Genomic DNA, 6,322 nt, shown 5'->3' on the forward strand with positions numbered 1-6,322 from the left:
TGAAAGAACTTTGTCTTTGTGACTCTCTCTCTCTCTCTTTCTCTCTCCGAAACCAAAATTGAGTTATAAAACAAAGCCATTTTGAGAAGTTGAAACTGACTGATTCTTCTCTCACAGAATCAACAGCACCCATCGACATACAGCAACATCCTTCCACTAGTTGGGGATAACAGGAATGACATTGTTCTTTGTCTTCATTTAATTAGTTTCTTGTTGTTTTGGGCTTTGGGCCCTACTAAATTATTGACTCACTTCCTTCCACTAGTTGGGGATTACAGGAATCACGTAGGCTCAGGTGGGAACTTCTTTTTGCAAACCTTTACTTGCGGCTCCATCTTAGCCATTTAAGTGATCTCAACGGCTGGAGAGAAAAACCAAACTTACAATAGAAACGGGTACACTGCACTTCCCCCTTAGCCCACGTGTCATGGCGCGCATTTTCCAATCTCGTCCCGCCCTTCTTCCTTCCAACCGCGTCCTTTTTTCTTTTTTTTTGGTTTCAGAATCCCTCTTATTCCTCTCAAACAGATTCGCCTCATCAATACCACCATCTCCTATTTTCTTATGTTAGAATCCATACATTTCTCTGGAACTCCCTTTCTCTTTCTCTCAATTCTCACTCAATTCCCTCATTTCTTGCTCTCTTAGTTTCTCTGCGTCAACCTCCATCCCCTTCTCTCTCTCTCTCTCTCTCTCTCTCTCTCTCTCTCTCTCTCTCACTATCACAATTCAAAAATCGAGATCTATTTGAGAGGGTAATGTTTGAGATCTATTTGAGTGAGTAATATATTTTCAAAGTTTGATATTATGTTTTGCATTTTCTATTGCATTCTTTAATGTTTAATTTTTGTTTAGGATTTTAGGCTTTGATTTTCTGGGTTTACACATATGGGCTGCTCCCTCTCTGTGCAGGTAAGAGTACTCTTTCTCGGTACTAGTTGTGAGCTGACGTTATATTTTTTTTCTAGAGAAAACTGAAAATCTGAGAGAAAAATAGAAGACATGGGAAGAAAGTGAGCTCTAAAGCTCGTTCTTTGACTGTGATACTCATTGCATCTTATATTAGCAGGTATAATCTAGTTGACCCTAGTACGATTTTCTTCTTCTTCCATTCCTTTTTCATTATCGTTTTTGGGCATGTATCATTTGGGTTATTTGGTATATGTTAGGATGCATTTTATATCTACTATGATGCATTTGCTATCTGTTATGATCCATTTTCTAAGTGTTATGATACATTTGGTATCTGTTAAGATCCATTTGGTATCTATTATGATGCATTTGGTATCTTTTATGATGCATTTGTTATATGTTATGATGATGACAGGTGGCGGCCTCCTTGCTGACCTGTGGAGCTGGATATGAGGATAAGGTTTTCCGATTAATTGAATTTTTTTTTATAATGAATCAAAACAAGGAGTATACAAATTCGTACGTATTTGTCAAGAGGAATACTTCGTATATGAAGTGAAATGGCTGGTGTACTTATCTCAACTATATCAATACTATTGTGTGGAACACAAGTTCCAGCAAAAATTTGGTTGTCATCGGGTTTCTAGGTAACATTGTTTAATATGGAACACATTTTATTATAAAATTATAAAATTTTCCCTATGAATATGGACACCTTGTGAGAGCGTGATTCCCAACTATTGCTTTATTAGGTGTGAATTCCCAACGTAGCATGGAATGAATGTCTCCATCCGCTTTGGGTGTCTCCATTTTTGGGCATCGTATTACATTATAGAAATGAATTTTTTTTTAAGGCAAAGCGATAGGTTGTTGAAGGTGAGATTCATTTGGCATGTTGGCTGTATTCACTCATTCATATCCACTGCACTTAGTAGCTCCCTAAAAATAACTAGAATACAACATAATACATTACATTTTTTAGTTTGGGAAGAAAATTTATTTGGAGACCATACACTTACATATGTGGTGAAGCACTTCCAATATGGTCTGCCCAGATTCCTTTCAAATTTGGAAATGAACATAACCATCTCAGCACACCTCTTTGGCTTAGTGTTGGCTGAAGAAGTCGACATTACCCAAAATGAAGACTATATCTCGACTATATCCATAGAAGACTGGGGATGGGGAAAGAAAATAAAATAAATTTAAATACAAAACATAAACACAATAAGAATACAACATAGGACCACACGTTCCCTCAAAAGGGAAACTTGTCATCGGTGATGGTGCACGTATTTGTTACATTTGTTATATTTGTTACATTTGAGCTCTCCTTGTGCTGACATGTGTCACATTTGTTATATTTTGGTTAGAAGTATTACCATTAACTTGGTTTTTGAAGATGACACATGCAGAATATTATTTAATACCCATCCCAAGTTATTCTGTTTTGATAGCATAAAAACACACACATATATATAGCATGAAAAGTTTGTCATATGAAAACGCTTTCCATAATACTCTTTACCCATAAACCCTAACCCTAACCCTAAACCCTAAACCCCAAACCCTAACCCTAAACCCATAAACCCTAATCCATCATATTTGTTATGTTTTAATCATATTTTTATTGTAAAATTGTTGTAAAATATAGAAATAAATGAAAAAAATACAAAAAATATACATACGTATTTCTCAGCACCAATACTTGTATCCCAAGTCCAAAAAGTGGTTTACAATTGTTTTAAAATTAAAATTTGGGGGTCATCCCTAAATGTGAATGATGCAAATAAAAACATAACTACATTTTGTAAACCCTAAGCTATTGTTTGTTTGATCACATAAGGATCGGATCGAAATTTGAATGCACTGGCGAAATTTGACGTACGTGCTCGAAGAAAATGTCATACCAATCCCGACATTATTTTTTGGGAATTTTTTGAATTATAAACGATTTTTAAATCAATTTTGAGGTAAAAAGAAATAGTTAATTGGATGAGATGCCAGGTGGCGGTTTACCTTGCCGACACATAGAAGTGGATGGGATGCTAGGCTCTCCTTGTGCTGACATGTGTTATGTTTGTTATATTTTAATCATATTTTGTTGTAAAATCGTTTCAAATATTAAAATAAATGAAAAAAATACCAAAAAAAAATTACATACATATTTCTCAACATCAATACTTCGTATCCCAAGTCCAAAAAGTGGTTTACAAAGTATTGATCACTACTTTACAACAACTCTTCCTCTAATTATTACTTCAAATTTCCCAAAGTCAAAATTTTGTTTTCACAGCTCATAGTTGAAGATAATGTTGCAAGGGATTTTCTGGAAATCTTCACTGCATTTTAAATATTTTTTAATTCATTTTTGTGAATCTTTTAAGTTTAAGATACAAAGATGAACATCTGATGACACATGGCGCTACGCGATACTGACAGCTGTCGAAAACTCTGATAATACATCAATCTGGGGCTACCATGTGTCATTCTCTTCCATTTATTACTATTTTACAATGCTTTAAGTTCCAAAAATCACAATCACCATAAATTCTCACAAACTCATTATGACATTTTCTTTATCTTTTAAGCTTTAAAATATAATTTTTACACATAAAAAAATTCAAATAGTTTATCAAAGTTTCAATTTTCTTCCTCTTGCAGCGCCACATGTCATCATATGTTTTTTTTTGTTTAACTGACAAAATTCACAAAAAAATGATTTTAAAAAACACCGTAAATTTTCTCCCTAGATTTTCGCGTATTTATTTGAAGATAATCATGTTTTGGAAAGTGTAGAGTGTCATAAATGTAATTTTACTTAATTTTCTCCCTAGATTCTCCTTAGTAAAAATGTAAAGTGTCATAAATGACTCCAAAGATTATCAACAGTTTATCAAGTTTTGGAATTTTAATATACATATTATGTCACAAACACTGATATGATTTGATTTTAATCTCTTGTTGTGCCACGTGTAATATGATTATGATTATATTTGTTTTCATAAAATTCATAATCCCCTTTTTTTTAGGGTGGGGCATGTGCCACATATATCCCTAAAACCCCACACAAATCTCTCCAACTCCTCCTCTTCTCCGCCTTCTTCTTTGCTCTTCGGAAAATCCAATCTTCTAAACAATGTTTTGATACAGTGATGTTGAATATGTGTTGTAGGTGCATAACGATAACCATAATGATACATAATTCCCATTGACAGCCTGAAATATGCAACAAGCATGATACACAATGATGCCATGATACAAAAGAGTTTCTCAGTGAATATTATCCTGCTTTTAGTGCATACAGATTATACAGCTTCAACGCATCCTTAAGGGAATCAAATTCAATTCCTAGTTTTGGTTTGAACTCCACACTAACTTCCGATGTCACCTGTGCTTCAGACTCCATTTCACAATTCTTGCAATTTAACCCTGAAAATCATATTACCATCATAATAATATTGCCACATACGTTCAAAGAGCTTTCAAATATATATTAAACACAATACTATATGCAAAATATAAACATAGAAATATCAAATTTTCAACAAATGTCAAATATACTATCAAAACTTTAGTAATAATGGAGTCTGAAACGAAATATTCTATGAATCATTAGTGAATACACATGCTTTACCTAAGAATACTTTTGGAGTCTCTAGTGACACCTTGAACAACCCACATCCAAACTAGCATAAATTATGCCTAGATACTTGGACAAAATTTTTCCTCTAGTATGCTCTAATTAACAAATATTGAATATCAGTTATCTCGTAAGTGATTTTGATCTTCAAATTTTCAACAAATATCAAATACACTATCAAATGTTAGTAAATAATGAAGTCTGAAACGAAAAATATCAACTATTAGTGAATACAAGTGCTACACCTAAGAATCATTTTGGAGTCTTTGGTGAAACCTTAAACAACCTGATTCAAAATAGCGTAAATTATGCCCATATATTTGGTCAAAACATTTCCTCCAGGATACCAAAATTAACAAATACAGGATATCTATTACCTCATAAGTGATTTTGATCTTCAAATTTTCCACAAATATCAACTAGACTATGCAACATTAGTAAATCGTGGAGTCTGAAATGAAATAATCTATGAACCTATTACTGAATATAAATGCTACACCCAGGAGGCCTTTTGAAGCCTCTACTGAAACTTTAAACAACCTACATCCAAACTAGCGTAAATTATGCCCATAGACTTGGTCAAAACATTTTCTCAAGTATAAATAGAGGTTGTCGCTTACCTCGCTGATTTTGAGCTTTTAAATTTCAACAAATATGATATTGTCGTCGATTTGAAGCGACAACCCCAAAAAAATTCAATCTTCGTCTTCTCAACTATTCGAACTCAATGCTAGTTTCCAGTTTGCTCCAACACTTTCAAACGACGACTCCAGTTTCTGATTTGCTCCAACACTTTTTCCTCCAAGTCAACGCTAGATTCGACTGTGCTCAACGATTCTATCAAGGTGTTACGCGCACAAGTTTTTTTGGTACCAGATGGGTCCTCAAGTCTTCACAAGTGCACAGAACACAATCATCAAACCAGAAAAATGAAAACACAAAATGAATTACAGTGCATGTGCTCATCAGGATAATACCTTGCTTTGTATGTTTTAAATCACCAAACCAGAAAACTGAACAGCTCTCTTTCCTCAAACAAAATAGCAAATCAGAAAAAAGAAGAAAATCATGTTTTTTGAGAGAGAGAGAGAGAGAGAGAGACAAACACACACACAAATAGAGACAGAGAAACAGAACTTCTTTTGGAGGGAGATATTGTGGTCTTCAAGAGCACAATGCGTCTGTTTTGGAGGGAGTAAGCCACGTTCCAGTGGAATGGTTTTACCCACTTTCAGTTACACTTGCTTCTTATCATCCGTTAGATTTGATCCAACGGTGTTCTCATTTAGAGATTCGCAAAATGACGTTCCCACCAGAGAATAGCCCTTACAGGAATTACATTTTCTTGATGCCTAAAATTCTATCAACTTTAAAAATACGTGAGATGCGTGTGTCTTGGGCATATAAGTGGGTTGGCCTTGGTCCCAAAGATAAGGGGACGAAGAGGGAGGTCCTCATCAAAGTATATAGAATGGTCTCCGTTTTATAGGTGAGGGAGAGTCCTCACTTGCTACAACATTTTGATGTGAGACTTCTTGGCAATACATTAAGGCCTCGTTTGGTGGCACGGATAGGATATGACTATATTGAATATATCCAGTCCAGTTTAACGCACCAAACATGGCCTAAGGAGGTGATAGTGTATCAAACTGTGACACGTGGTTAGTATGGCTCAGTTGGTCAACTAAAGCATTATTGATATTTTATAGATTTAATACCCTGTTGAAGTAAATTTGTGTAGTTTTCTGTTTCATGGATCACCTTACA

At 34.6% G+C, this 6,322-nt stretch overlaps 1 long non-coding RNA gene across 1 annotated transcript; it reads left to right on the forward strand.

The window, feature by feature from the left end:
* Positions 1 to 287: 287 nt before the first annotated feature.
* On the forward strand, positions 288 to 1,682 carry LOC110756483 (uncharacterized). Its single transcript, XR_002526684.2, has 3 exons — positions 288 to 777; positions 856 to 1,069; positions 1,328 to 1,682. It is a non-coding gene; the product is annotated as an uncharacterized LOC110756483 (long non-coding RNA).
* The last annotated feature ends 4,640 nt before the right edge of the window (positions 1,683 to 6,322 follow it).

Source organism: Prunus avium, chromosome 3, assembly GCF_965620075.1.
Source record: "Prunus avium chromosome 3, drPruAviu1.hap1.1, whole genome shotgun sequence".
Taxonomy (NCBI): Eukaryota; Viridiplantae; Streptophyta; class Magnoliopsida; order Rosales; family Rosaceae; genus Prunus; species Prunus avium.